This window comes from Mytilus edulis, chromosome 4 (assembly GCF_963676685.1).
Source record: "Mytilus edulis chromosome 4, xbMytEdul2.2, whole genome shotgun sequence".
Taxonomy (NCBI): domain Eukaryota; kingdom Metazoa; phylum Mollusca; class Bivalvia; order Mytilida; family Mytilidae; genus Mytilus; species Mytilus edulis.
Genome location: NC_092347.1, coordinates 49,532,452 through 49,547,648, shown reverse-complemented (window position 1 = coordinate 49,547,648; position 15,197 = coordinate 49,532,452). Strand labels below are relative to the sequence as shown.

At 32.2% G+C, this 15,197-nt stretch overlaps 2 protein-coding genes and 1 long non-coding RNA gene across 4 annotated transcripts in view; 2 read left to right on the top strand and 1 right to left on the bottom strand.

Annotated features, from left to right (window-relative positions):
• LOC139519889 (organic cation transporter protein-like) overlaps positions 1–3,119 on the top strand; it is a 36,378-nt gene extending 33,259 nt beyond the window's left edge. The window contains exon 11 of the transcript XR_011663741.1: positions 3,011–3,119. The gene's annotated coding sequence lies outside the window, so the exon portion shown is untranslated. The remainder of the gene's footprint in view (positions 1–3,010) is intronic.
• The window catches only part of LOC139519895 (erythroid differentiation-related factor 1-like), a 495,405-nt gene that overhangs the window by 322,412 nt on the left and 157,796 nt on the right, over positions 1–15,197 (top strand). The window lies entirely within an intron of this gene.
• Positions 4,141–14,100, bottom strand: LOC139519891 (uncharacterized). 2 transcript variants are annotated; one of them, XR_011663743.1, is made up of 3 exons: positions 13,992–14,100; positions 5,982–6,145; positions 4,141–4,580 (listed from the first exon to the last, which is right to left on the bottom strand). It is a non-coding gene; the product is annotated as an uncharacterized lncRNA (long non-coding RNA). The 2 variants fall into 2 exon arrangements; XR_011663742.1 differs by having other exon boundaries at positions 4,143–4,576.

Sequence of the window (15,197 nt, the reverse complement as noted above, 5' to 3'; positions counted from 1 at the left end):
AAAATGTTGAATACGTATATCAACTATCTTCATTACTGAATTAAAAAAAAGAGTCCAAAGATTTTTTGTCAGCTTTTTCCCGTTTTATCCATTTCATACAGTAAGTATGGAGTGAGTCGTGGATGATATTACGACACTCATTCCAATTAATAATTGACGGGGGACGATATTTAGGTCCTTTACTGAGGAATGATTTTAACTCTCGGTCTTGAACGATGTTATGATCTCCTGTTATAACATGGGAAATGGGTCCATAGATATATTCGGAATTACTGCAATTACATGAAGTAGGTGTATTTTCACTGATATTAACATCTTTACACAATTGACTATAATTAAACACAAATTTCCGGGTAGATTTCTTGTAAATATAACAAATAAGAGGTAGCTCAGTATTGTCAAAATATCCAGGAATTTGTTCTTTAACAGAATGGTCGTTAAATATACCGGCAATATTTACAAAATCAAAGCCTTTATTGACATACTTAATTTTAATAAAATGTTTTTTATGATCTTCAGGGCGATCAATTTTGGGAAATAATTTAGAATAACAATATGCCATAATAATTTGAGCAATTTCATACTTAGGACTGCTATATGAAATTGTGTTGCAATCCTCCAAAATTTTATTTAACTTATTAAACGGTAACGAACAGAGTTTTGTTAACAGATAATGTCTGCCGTTGTTTTTTTAAATAGAAATTAGGTCCGAAATACTGGTATGATTGGCCCGAAATTTTCTTTGATTGCGATTTGTTCTACGACCGTGAGAACGTTTTTTACGAACAGTTTTAGAAACTATATCCAAAATGTTAACGGAATTGGTTCTAGATATATTACCAATTCCCATGATATTATCATTTAGACCGAGAGGGTAAACTGTCTGTAATTTTTTAATCCAATTTAATTCAATTATTCTCCGTGATCGTACAAACTTTGAATGCGATTCACCAGGCTGCTTATTTACTACTTCTAAAGGTTGAACTGCTAAATGTTTAAAAGGATGGTTGTGCTTCTTAAGGTGTTGGTAAATGATACTTTTGAATTTATTGGGTCTTTTAAAACGATACAGATGTTCTTGAGTGCGTTTAGATAAATATCGTCCAGTTTCTCCTACGAACTGAATACCACACCCCGGTTTGTTTCATGTGAGTAAATAAATAATACTGTTTGTTTTTCAAGTTATATCAGTTTCAAAATTTAAAGAAAATGCGCGACCATTAAACGTGGACCTTACCGTATTGTTGGTGGAAAGACGGGGACATGTAAGTCATTTTTTTGGCATGACACTTATCGATAGAAGGGTAACCACGATTTTTATTGTTAAAAATGTTAGCGATGGTAGTTTTTTTAGATAACCGATTTTTAGTCCATGCTTACTCTTCATTTTTTAAGAAATGGATACTTGTAACATATTGTATTTGCTCATTTTAAAAGGATGACGATTTGATGACGTCGCATGGCGATGTTTCGGTACATTTTGCTTTTTCAGTAAACACTTCATCTGTTGTAAAAACTGTGAACGTTTTGTGCATATCTAAATATTTTTACCTATGTTGAAAGATGTGCATAGTATCAAATCATAAAAATACAAGTTGTTTAGTCTCTAGGAAATCTTACAGAAATCTTGTGAGATTTCCACTGCTATTTTTGCTAAAGAGGTGCAATTTGGGTACTGTTATGTTAGCTTGCACCAAGGAACGGGTTGGAGCCATTGTCACATTGGCATTAATTGGATCAGGAACAGTTCCCAGATTAGATGAGTCTTACAAATTCATATTCGCTAATGAAATTTACCATTTATACATACCTGCCAACTTTTCAAAATGCCCATGGGGGTTTCATATCCAGAAATCAACGCCACTTTGCTTATTTGAATATTATACTAAAGAAATCGGATACGGGTCACGGAAATTACATTAAAATGATAGGGAATTTTGAAAAAAGGTCTGTTTTAATTTTAATTTAAGTGATAGACAGGTTGCCGGGGCAGAAAATGAATATACACAACAATATACACCATTTAAACGAAACATAATGACTGTTGTTGCAAAAATACAGGTTCCTGAGGTATTTTAAAAATCGAAGCGAGAGGCTTTTAACATTGCTGTGTAAAATACAGGCTAAAATGGCTGAAACGTCAAATTTGCAAACTTCGTGTTGAAAATTGGCTTACAAGGTCTTTACAAAAACAGGTTGCCGGGGTGAAATTTGAAACTTGAATTTCCAAAGAATAAGCAAGTCCAAACCTTGTATGTGTAGTCGTTGAACTCTAGGTTCCCACGTAAAATTAAAATGTCACTATTTCAAGAAGAATAAACTCACGAAAGCACGAAAAATTCACTAAATTCGCGTTCATTGTTTTGATTTTGACCGCCTGACAACTTTACGGAAATATCAAAATGATTGTAAATAAGGACTCTGTGACGGGCAACTTATAATATCCGTGTTTTAAAGATTTTAATGATATAAAGCCTATCAAGCCAGTCCAGTTCAAACTAATATCACGTGGTACAATTCTCATTTACATATTATGAATATTAATTAGCAAAACCACTACTCATTTCTGGCTATGTTACATGCAAGATGGATCCTATACTCCTACAAAACCAGCAAGGGGGCCTTCAAATATATTTTAATATTTTAATTGTTTTTTGGCTTCTGAGCATAAAATATTGACAAATTGTGTTTATTATTAAGAAATATAATATATCAAGTTGTCCAAAAAACACAGAAGATAGTTTAACATTACAGCAATTAGCATTTGTAGCATATTAGGGAATAGGTTTTGGTCTAGAGAATCACTTATTGAAAAAGACTTAATAAACAGTTATTGATTGATTGATTTTTTATCTGATAAAACTTTAAAATCATTTAAATTAATGAATACATGTTCCATTTTAAGTATGCTGTATATACATTTTTGTACCAATCAATATTTACCCTTAATTAATTCAAACTTTGGTAAAATATATAGAATAATATATCCACAAAGCAAAAAGTAAATTAGTTTAAGATAACCATGCATCAGTATTCACAATTTTGGTACCACTATCAAACGTTAAGCAATATTAAGATATAGTCGCTGTCTCAATCAACAGATCAACCTAGCAGCAGACTAATACTCGACAACAACATCATCGATTTACACAGAGAAATTAACTCAAAACAATTTTACTTATTTCTACATCAGCCATATTGGGATCATGGTAACTGCAGTTACCATAAGTTTAACACCAGTGATATCTCTCCTTTTTTTTTTTAAACAAAATCATCAACTATTATTATTTTAATATTCTTCAAATACAATTATCGTTCAAGTGATTTGCCTACAAGTAACCATTATCTTTTTTTAAGTTACGATTATCTTCCTAAAATATTTGATGGGTATTATTTCGGTAAAAAGGCCATACATGATAGAGGTTATATTTGTGTGAATTGAGACAATATTTCACAGATGAATACTATGAAACTTTGTCCTGTTAAAGGGAGGTTATATTTTGGTTATATTTTGTGATTATTGAGACAATATTTCATAGACAAATTGTCATTGAATTTTGTCTCATGAAGGGGAGGTTATTAACATAATTATATTCATGTTAGAGAAGGTATACATGGTATATAGGATTTTTTTTCTGCGACATTTGCCTGTGTATATATTTACAAAATAAGTGATTCTCAGTGCAAAAAAACTGCATTACTTATATTTGTATATTATAATGTAATACAATGAAACATATACGTTAGACAATTCTTTAATCTATACTTAACCATTTGTAATGTATCTATGCAAATTTGAAACTCACTATTAGTAATAATAGAAATTCCTTGCTATACAAAACCATTTCAATTGTAAATCTAAAAATATGCATGCTGCATGCTTATGTACTATTTCAAATTGTGTAATAATTCAATTTAAAAATATTTTTAAACCCAGTATTTCATAGAGAAGTATTGTCATGAACAGAATTTCATAGTGAAATATTGTCCAGAAGGAGGTGACAAAATTTCATGGACAAGGATACTATTTCATAATGAATAATGGTCCAGGACAATATTTCATTATGAAATACTGTCAGTGGACAATATTTTATATAAAATTTTGTCCGACAGACAATATTTCATGGGGGACAATGTTTTATGTTACACATACATGTACACAACAAAACTGCATGATCAACCTGGCGGCTGAGTATAGTTCTTATAAACAAAATGTTTAAACGGAAAACTAGCAGAAATCTATTTTACTTATGTCTACCTCCTCCATATTGAGATCCTTGTAACCGCAGAAATATAAAGTTCATAATTGAGTAGGATGAAATCATCTCTTTAGTCTTAAAAGTTTTGTTCTTTACCGACCATTACTGTCTTTTTCTAGATGTCAGTTAAGATATGAGGCAGACTTACCTGTATCTGTTGTATCCTTTATTTCAAGTTCAATAGGATACATGCGTTCAACAAAGTCACCATACTTTGAATTATTCAATAAGAGGAAATCATCTTTATAGCAAATTGTGAAGTATAGGATAATGCTTCTTTTCAAACCTCCTTAGAAGCTCCTGTACATGTATGAAGTCTGCCTCATATGAAAAAAAAGAACAAATGTATATCTTGATCATATGTTGCTTTTTGAGCCCAGAAGTATAGAAATGATCCAGGTAGACTTATCGATCTTTTAAATAAATTTATTCGAAAAGGTTATCGAATCAACACAATAATTAGATCTTTGAATACTGTTTTTTTTATTATTGATTTGTTATCTGTAAATTAAAAACAAACTATTATAGTTGTTTACATATGCACATTCATGGATCTACAATATGTCAATACCTGTATATTGGTACAAATATAGTCCCTAGTGTTGACAGTGGGTTACTTGCCATTAATTTTTATACCCCTTCCAAATTTATTTCTCCATGTTTAATGCCTCAAATTGCAAGTAGGGGATAAAATTACACTGTTAAAAAATTTGGGTCCAGTATTTTAAAGGAAAGTAGTGATTTGGTCCAGCTGAAAAAGATTTAAAATTAGCACTTCGGAAGCTGTCAAAAAATTTCAAGACGCCCTAAACATAAAATTGTCCATATTTTGAGTTAGAGACGATGAAGTTTTCTATAATTTTGATATAATTTGTCCCGAAAGTAGTACAACACACTGTAAAAGTTTCTTTGAGAAAGCGCAGGTGGGATTTTTTTTATTTTTCATTTATGTTCTAAAAGAAATGCACTACGAAATAATTGTGATCTCGGACCTCTTGGCATTGCACATGCTCATGTTTTTCTCTTCCTGTTTATGACGCCTTATCACTAAATCCATTGGCTGTTGCATGTGTATTGATTAATTATTTAGTCTTAGATGCATCATTTTTATTAATTATTATTGGCTTTGAACTACATGAACCAGCTGTCAGTAACAGATCTATCCTTAGTGTATGTGCCTGTAATTCAGTGGTTGTCTCTTGTTGCTGTGTTGAATATTTGTTTTTCGTTCATTAATAACTTTAGGCTGTTAGTTTCCTAGTTTTTTTGTTTTTGTTATAGATGTATTCCTATTCATATCCCATGAGATGAGTTAAGCCTTTTTCAATTGATTTTTATACTTTGTTGTTACAATGACTCTTTATAATGTTCACCACTGTTCCCGGTTAGGGGAATGGCACCTTCAAACAAGTTTAACCCTGCATATTCTGTATGTGCCTGTCCCATGTCAAGAACATGTAATTCAGTAGTTGTTGTTTGTTACCGAGTTACATATTATTTTTTACATAAATAAGGCCATTAGTTTTCACGTTTGAATTGTTTTACATTTTTTATTATGGGTCTTTTTACAGCTGACTATGTGGTGTTAGTTTTGCTCTTTGTTGAAGGCTTACAGTGACCTATATTTGTTGACTTCTGTGTCATTGGAAGACAGACAATTTCTTTAAATATTTGCTTAATATCTTTAAATTATTTGAATAATTTCAATGCGATGTGGTCTACCCTGAAAACATCTTCTCAGTTCTCATGTGTGAACTATTGGTGTCCAATCGGTATTCTTTGTCATATTGTCTGGGAATAAAAGTCATGCAGTATCGCTGCTAAATGGGATAGTATCTTGCTCTTTACTTCATCAAACACTTTAACATGTTTAAGGGCATCTGTACCTGAAATAAAAGGATTTATTCCTGTATGTGAGTAGAATAGAATAGAATATTTTTATTTCCCAAATTACAGGGCCAATAAAGGGCATATAATCAGTTACAATCAATAGACATAATTGGTAATTACAACAATAAACATCACAATGTACATGTAAAGGTATTGTAGCGCGCAAGGGGTTTTGATGATATCTAGTGTATCAATGACCACCAAAATCTTTAAACACTATTAGACCATGAAACTATTCAAGAACTGACTAAAAAGAACCAATGACCAAATACCGGATGAAACAATAACCACCGAAAAGTAATATTTATGTCTGCTGTCTATATAATGTATCTATGTAAATAGAAATGGATACGTTTCAAGTTTCAATACTTTATTTCAACATTTTGCTAAGGCAGAATGTTCATTCAAAAATTCAATATATTACTCAATTTGACAAACATTAAAATGCTAGATTGACTGTACCAGAGCTGTTTCATGAGCTATCTAAAGTAAAATATTTAGTTTATCTCCAGATGCACAGATACTGAGATCGCTATACATATATATATATATATAAGGTACAGTTTGCTAAGGTGTTTGGTCACTAAAAGGGGTAATTTTGAATAACATTCATACTGGAGACAATACCAGTAACGTATATTTGAAGTTTTTACAAATAATGAAAGTCCAAAATAATGGACAAGGGTACTAGAACTTACTAGTAACGGGTCACAAGTAACCTATAAGCAAACTGTACAGGTTAATATAACTATACTAATAATAAAGGTGAATCTGAGTATATCCCTAAGTGTTTAGAATATAAACACATACAATGTAATGTTTAACCAGTTTACACTGCCAATCTTCTTATGCATAGAAAACTTAAATAATGTTCTTTTTCAGAATTGTGAATAGAATGAATTTTGATAGAATTCTAAAATGTGTGTTTAATTATAAAACACCTTGTTAATAAAGTTAACCTTATATGATCAGAAATGCAGCTAGAGCTTACCAGCTGATGTATCTTATTATAAAATACGTTTATTCATTATGCTAAAATAATAATGCACTACACTAGAAACTTTACTAGTAATGTGTGCCTAAATTCATGAAATCCTACTGCTTATAGATTTATTCAAATTAATGATAAAGGCTTAATTCTCATAAAGAGACGTTCTTAAAATACTAGTCTTGATCTTACAGAATGAGAATGGTAAACTCAGATACCCTTTTATTTAAATAAATAATAATCTTTCTAGCTCTGAATCTTTATTTATTTGTTCTTTAAATTTAACAGGACTCTTTTAAACAACTGTTCTAAAAGTTTTTAATACTTTCCTAAATAATATGGTTCATTGCCGTGAACGTGAATTTAAACATGTTTATAATTTCCAAATAGAATAATTTTATCTAAATTTGTAAAGCATTTTTATTAGTGCACTTTTCATTTAAAAGTTCCTAAAAGGAATAAAATATCGTTTCCTATAAGAGCTAAACTTTAACTTAAATATTTTCTATAGAAAATAACTGGTCTTACTTTTTTTTGAATAAATTTGACAGAGTCCTTCCATTTGTCAATATGGAAAAAGTGACGTAGAAGTAGCGTTTTCGGGCCCTTTTTATACTACCCGCGCCGCACATTTCACCCCTTTTAGGTCAACTGTGCATTTGCAGATCGATAACCAATCAAATCATCTGCACAAGTACACCGTTGACCTTTCGAGAGTTCAAATGTGCGCTAGTGTGCTACAGTGCTTCTGACACAGCAGAATCGAACATTGGAATTACTAAAACATATTTTAAAATAAGTTTCACATATATATTCTTGTATGTACATAAAAATGGTATATTGTACAAATTTATTTTAATAAAAGAATAAAAATAAAGAATTTTAGTTTTCCCAACCAATCGAATCGCAGACCGTACTTGTTAACAATGGCGGATTGCGAGGATGGCAGAAGTTGCAGTGACACGAGTTTCGACAGATTAAGCCGTAATTTACAACTTCTCACTGATCTAATGTGAATTCTGAAAGTCAATTCGACTTCAGGAAAATACTTGTGTAAGTAATTTTAGCTGACATGGCCCAATTATTACTAAAAGTCCGTGTGAATGAACGTCTTCTGCAACTTTTACAATGAGGGAAAATCTCAAAATATATAGACGGTCTGAAAAACATATTTCAAGTAAAACTACATCCATATTCTAAAGGATACCCTGACTACTATAGTTATACACAGTTATTATACTCAGAAAGTCTTAAAAGCAATATATGAGAACCCCAAGCTATAAATAGAAATTGTTAAACATGTCCAAAACATAATAAAAAAAAATGTCAACAATGAAACTTCAGAAACATTACAGAATCTCATATGTAAACAATTATAAGATACTTATGAAGCCAATTATGTTTTGGCCAGCTGTCTAGACCACAGTATATAACTCTTGTCATAAAACAGCATTACACCTACAAATAAAATACTCTTTACTGTTTACAAAAACAAAAGAGGGGGAGGGGTGTTCTTACCAAAAATAAAGAGGGGGTGGGGGTACCTTGCTACAGTATATTAACTATGGGAGCATAGGCCAGTTCTGAGATGTGGTTTTCAGACGAATCTGTCATGTGACTTCCATCACCATGTGACAAAATGTATGCAGCATCATTCCTAACGCATGCATACATGTTGAACAAAATGGAGAAAAAGTTAGATTTTATACTGCACAAAATATTTGGGAAATTAAAATCAAATAAGATGGTCACCCTCCCTCTGTCATCGTATATTTGTTCCCCCTAACAGAAGTTCCACTGGAAACTTTGTTATAAACAATGTCATAATATATATTCCTGTTGGAACAAATATTCTATACTATTTATTCCGTTAGGAACATATACTGTAATATTTATTCCTATGGAAACAAGTGTGGACACAAATAAGTGTGGATAGTATATTTGGATGTTTGACAGTGTTTTACTGTATGACAAAAGGAGTTCTATGTTTTTCATATGGTGTTATTAACTGTGTTGCACGATGACAACCAATCTGAGCATTTGGAGTGTTATTTATTTAATATCCTTTTTTATGAGGCATGGAGGAAACAGTAATTGCATTAGTTACCAAATGGTTATGATAGAATATGTTCTACATCTTTGATTTTGGATACATTTTGTAGCAAGGAGAGCAACACATAATCGTTTTTTTATTTTTTCTAAATGGGAGATGATATCTAGATTTGAAAACATGATATAAGAAGCCTGTAATTCAGTGGTTGTGGTTTGTTTATGTGTTACATATTCGTTTTTTGTTTATTTTTTTAACATAAATAATGCCATTATTTTTCTTGTTTGAATTGTTTTACATTTGTCATTTCCGGGCCTTTTTATATAGCTGATTATGCGGTATTGGCTTTGCTCATTGTTGATGGCCGTACGGTGACCTGTAGTTGTTAATTTTTGTGTCGATTTGGTCTCTTGTGGAGAATTTTCTCATTGTCAATCATACCAATCATTTTATATGTTTTTGCTTACTATTTGTATGGTTCTATTTATATTACTTTGTGGTGGATCGTCAGTGTCATTAGTAATTTTTTTTGTTAAAATGTCAAATTGTTTCTCAGATTAGAATACATTTATTGGTTTTTAGTATTAAATGACAATGCCTGACATGTTGCTTGGGGCTAGATGAGCAAGGAAGTAAACTTCTGTGCTGATTTTTATCAATTTTTTATTATATCTCCTCCAAACCTGGTCGAAGCAAAGTAACATTTTGACCAATATGAAAATGATTTCACCAAAAGAATCTTTGTGATCATGCTTCTAAGACTCATAACTGCTCCAAGAGTAATCTGATAGAATTTCAAGCATGTCAAGTGGATATTATCAACATCTACTTAATAAGTCTTAATATGTTTAAATATCTAAAAAGTTTTAGTATTCAAAAGGTATTGCAAAATTATACCTTTTCATTTTTTTTTTGGTTATATGGATACAAATATAAGTGATACATGTAGTGGGGCGGCTTAGTACCGAAATTTGACAAAATCATGCTTTAACACAACATAAACGCAAGCTTGATAGGGTGTCCTCACACATTTTGACGTGGCTGCAAAATTTTGGTTGACATACGTATCATCTTCTCATCCGTTATTGTGCTATTAAGAATGCATTCTTGAGTCTATACATGTACATGTATGAGGGTAAAGTTTTGGGTATGTTATTGAGGTATTCATGCCAAATGAAGTCAACAGTAATTTTTAGACATGACGATACAATGTACACTTTTTTTCAGACGGTAAAAACATCAGCTGAATTTGACGAATCATGCTATTTGTTTTCCCAAAATAACAGTAATGATAATTATTTGAGACATCTGACAAATCACCTTAACTCAATATTTTGACTAATCAAAGTTGAATTTTAACCAATTTGAAGCTAAAGGTAGCCGAGAATGACCATTTGACGCCCGACAGTAAAGGGCTTAACCACCCTCATGTATGTACATGTTATCAGCTTTCTACATATAAGCCAATGAGCCGCAATGAACATAATGGCGAGTGAGTGCAGCTAATGAGCTAATGTGAATCAAATTGTGTACTCAGTGGGGGATATTTTAAGGGATCTATGCGAAGAAAACCTGATTATCTGTTTATCGTTCTGTTATATTTTTTTACTGGATTTTTCACCTCCCTAACTTGGCCTATGGCATTTTTTACAGACGAAAGCAAGCTTCATAACTATACTCCTCACACACATGTTTTGATTATAGGCTTTTCTACACATAATAATCATGAAATATTTGCCAGTGACCGTAATAAAAATTTTTAGAGAGTGAGCCCAGCTAATGAGCTAAAATGAATCAAATTGTGTACTCAGTCAGAGTTGGTGATATTTTAAGGTATCTTTACAAAGAAAACCTGCAAATCTCAGTGGCGGATCGAGAATTGTTCATAAAGGGGTGGAGCCTCTGACTGACCAGAGGGTTGACCACTCCTGTCATGCTTCGATGATTTCCTATATAATCAACTAAATCATTTGTAAATCATTCTGCGTAATAATACTAATACTGGCTTTTCCCCCCTTTTCTTACTTGGCCCTAGACAGTTGCTTATCTGTTTATCGTTCTATCACTGGCTTTTTTTAGACTAGAGATTTCATGCTTACAAACCTGACCTTAAACCCATGTACTATTGACCCTTTCGGGATCCGGGATGTTGGGATTTGATATTTTTTAAATTCGGGACTTTGGATTTCATGTTTTTAAGCCAGGGATTTCGGGATCAGGACCTCTCGGATCCCCCCTTTTAATAATGACTTATTTAGACTTGCCTTTTAATTCTTGTGAAAAATCATAACTCCGAACAGGAACAATGACACTATGTCTAATTTACTTCGACTACTGATCAGCTGATACCCAAACCTAGTCCAAATAATTATGCATCTGGCTATTCATTTTTTTTCTAGTACGCCTTCCTGAAGAAAAAAAATTGAAATACATGTAGCCTTGCCAGACGTCATAATTATTTTGACTAATGCAAACCTAAAAACAGACACAAAAATAACATAAAATAGTGATTGAAAGATTGATTGCACTTTGAATGTATAATTCAGACACGTGTTACATGAGGAGCCGGTTTGTTTACAAATAATAATGTCACGTGAAGGCGCACTCACTGACGTCACAATTTGCATCGATCTTGCAATTCACTACAGTTCACTCATACTGAACCCATAATCATGCAAACATGCAACGTGAATGTGATTCAAATTATACAGACATAATGCATGTACAGTTTTAGAAGAATTTAGTTCATCAACAAATGTGAATTAAACTAATTCAAATTAGTTAATGTCAATCCAATTCAAATTAGGTGTGAACTCAGTATGATTGTCAGGTAGTTTCAAACTGTAAGATACTTTTAAGGGAAGGGAAAGAAACAGATAAAACCATGTGTGTTACAAACACTGTTTATTCAAGTCAGAATCCTGGATCTTAACAGTACTTTCATAATGTCAAATAAAAACATGAATATGATAGTTACATACAATACTATTTATTATGTATCAAATGACATTTATTTTAGTGATTGGCAATTAGGAAAAATCTGAAATTCAGGTGTAAATCGAGACAAACATTATCACTGAATGCATTTTCTAGTCACGTGACCAGCAAAAATGAAAATCTACCTTTTGAATGAAAGGAGAACTCTTACATTAAAAATGAATGATGAAATCTAGATTCTAATAATAGCCGAAGGGAGCTCACATTCACAACAGTTAAAGCGTTGCTGAGTTAGTGAACAAAGCATTTTTCTCATTAACTTGAAAATTCACCTATTAGAATGGATAAAACCTGAATTTTAAGACATAAATTATAAATTTCCTGATAAAAAGCGGTGCTGAGCATGCATGGTATGCTCGAAACATATTCAAAGAATAAAGTTTTATAACTTCCTAATGTCATATCCAAAATTTATCAAAACCTAGAGAGGAGCTATCTTACTGGGGATTCCTATATTTTTTCGTGGATGTCAATTCTCCTGGATTGTTGAATACTTGCATATTCATCGATATTTGATTTTGTGGTTTTAACAATCCAGACAGACAAATGGCAATAAGGTGTTTAGGAAAACATGACCTAAAACCTCCTTCATATAAGACAATAAACAGCTGCGCCATGAGCGCATGATACGCCCGACGTCTTGTGTGGAAGTTTTATGCAATAATCATAAATAGTTTCTGAGAAAGTTTTAAGCAATAACCATATATTCAGTATATATTAAATAATCAGCAAAAAGTATACAGATCTTTAGATTAATAGAACAAAGAAGTCTGTAAAGTTTTAAGCAATAATCATAAATCGTTTTTGAGATACGGCACAACATGTAAAAAAAAACTCCACCTTTTTTACAAAATACTAATAACTCAAAAATGAAATTTTGAATCATCACCAAAAAGTATACAGATATTGAGATTAATGTAACTAAGAAGTGTTTAAAGTTTTAAGTCATAATCAAGAATCGTTTTTGAGATACAGTGCGACATGTGAAAAAAACACACCCCTGATTTAGTTATAAAGTGCCGTAACTCAAAAAGTTTAAATCTTATTTTCACCAAAAAGTATACAGATCATTTGACCATCATAAGAAACAACTTTATTAAGTTTCATGAAATTTGGATAAGTAGTTCTCAAGTTACGGTGAGACATGTTTATGCCGGACAGACGGACGGACAGACAGACAGACGGACGGACACTGGACATTTGTATACCATAATACGTCCCGTCAAAATTTTGACGGGCGTATAAAAACACACCCCTGTTTTAGTTACAAAGTGCCGTAACTCAAAAAGGTTTTTCCTTTTAGAACTTATACTATGAAGGAACTTATATTCCGTGACACCTCAGTCATCAAGGTCATACAGGAATCAAGATTACGTAGATGTACTTACAGAACATTAATTATTTCTATATTCTATACTACCCTACAGAATTACGATTATGAAGGTGCTAGAGCCTTTTAATAGAGCAAGGATACAGGCGAGCCATCTCTGGTTAATGACGTCATAAAGACGTGCGAAATTGACGATCTTTTCTGGTGAAAAACTTTAATCCAGAAATGACTTATTGGTCAGAATCGGAGCCCCAACAACAATATATATAATGTGAATTAAAGAATAAAATTACATTTTATGCATTCATTGTAAAATTATTTACTAGTCTAAGACTCATTCATTTGTAATTAGTGAATAATTATCTAACTTAGAATAGTTTAGAGGGACTTTGTTTTCTGCTCTTAAATTTTTTGACACAAACATTAATACAAGTACAAAGTCAGGAGAGGTTGAATATGTTAAAATACAAGTTTTACATTATACATTAACTGCTAATATCTGTATCTTGGTTTCTGTTTCAAGTTTTCTTCCATTGTTGAAAATTGCCAAAAACTGTGCAGTCCATGCATTGAGCTTCGATAAAGAAGATATAAACAAACCATTAATAGCAATCAATCTGTTCACATAATATGGAATTATCATATTATCTACATTGTATATACATATTATTATTAGTACGTATTATATATGGCAATTTTTTTTAATTTTTGTCCATATCTTCAAATTGTTTTTATTATTATAAACACCACACAAAACACTTAACATGCTTAAGCAACACACAAAACACTTAACATGCTTAAGCAACACACAAAAAGAACAAAGGATGGCTACTAACAGTGAGTAAAACCTACAGCCAGGGTAATATTATCAAAACAGCAGCTAAACTGATCAAATCTGATATAAAATCAATGGAATTTTCAAGGGCGGTGTAACAATCACCAGGTACAATAGCATCTTGTGAGGAAAACATCGCATACTTACCTGACAGTCTTTAACAGCTACTTGGTGGAATATTTTCTGAAAAAGATTGCGATCTTAAAGTGGCAGCCATTGGCCAGTCTATCATGCAAGCCACAAGACCAAGATCTCTGATTGCCCCTTTACAGCTAGGTCTAGGAGTTCAAATGCATCACCATTTTGGTTCAAAATTCCTTCTCGATACCTTATACCAACTTGGCTTTTTATCATCTTATAAGGAAGTTCAAAAACACGGCGTGAATTCTGCTCTTCAAGGTGATGATTCTCCTTAAGACCTTGAAGGGAGATGTATTCAACACGTGGCAGATAATGTGGACCATAACATCAGAACACTTGACGGTCATGGGACATTCCATGGAATGGGGATAATAGCAGGCATCACACCAGGATATAACCACAAAACTATTGTGCAGAGATTAAATGTTTCGCTTGACGATATAAAACAAATAGGGAAAATCGATCTCCATCAATACAACTTTGACCGAACATCAAAACTTAGTTTAAAATTCGAATCACTTGCAGCGCAACAGTCGGTAGCGTTACCTGATAACATCAGTCTTCTCTGTAGTACTCTTTGGCCAAAGAAAAGGATTGGGTGGTCAGCAATGTGTAATTTAGTGCAAGATGGAGCATACCCTGGTAAATCGACAATTGTATTTTTGCCTATGATAGACCTTGAGCCGGGAAACCTTTCATGTATCTTT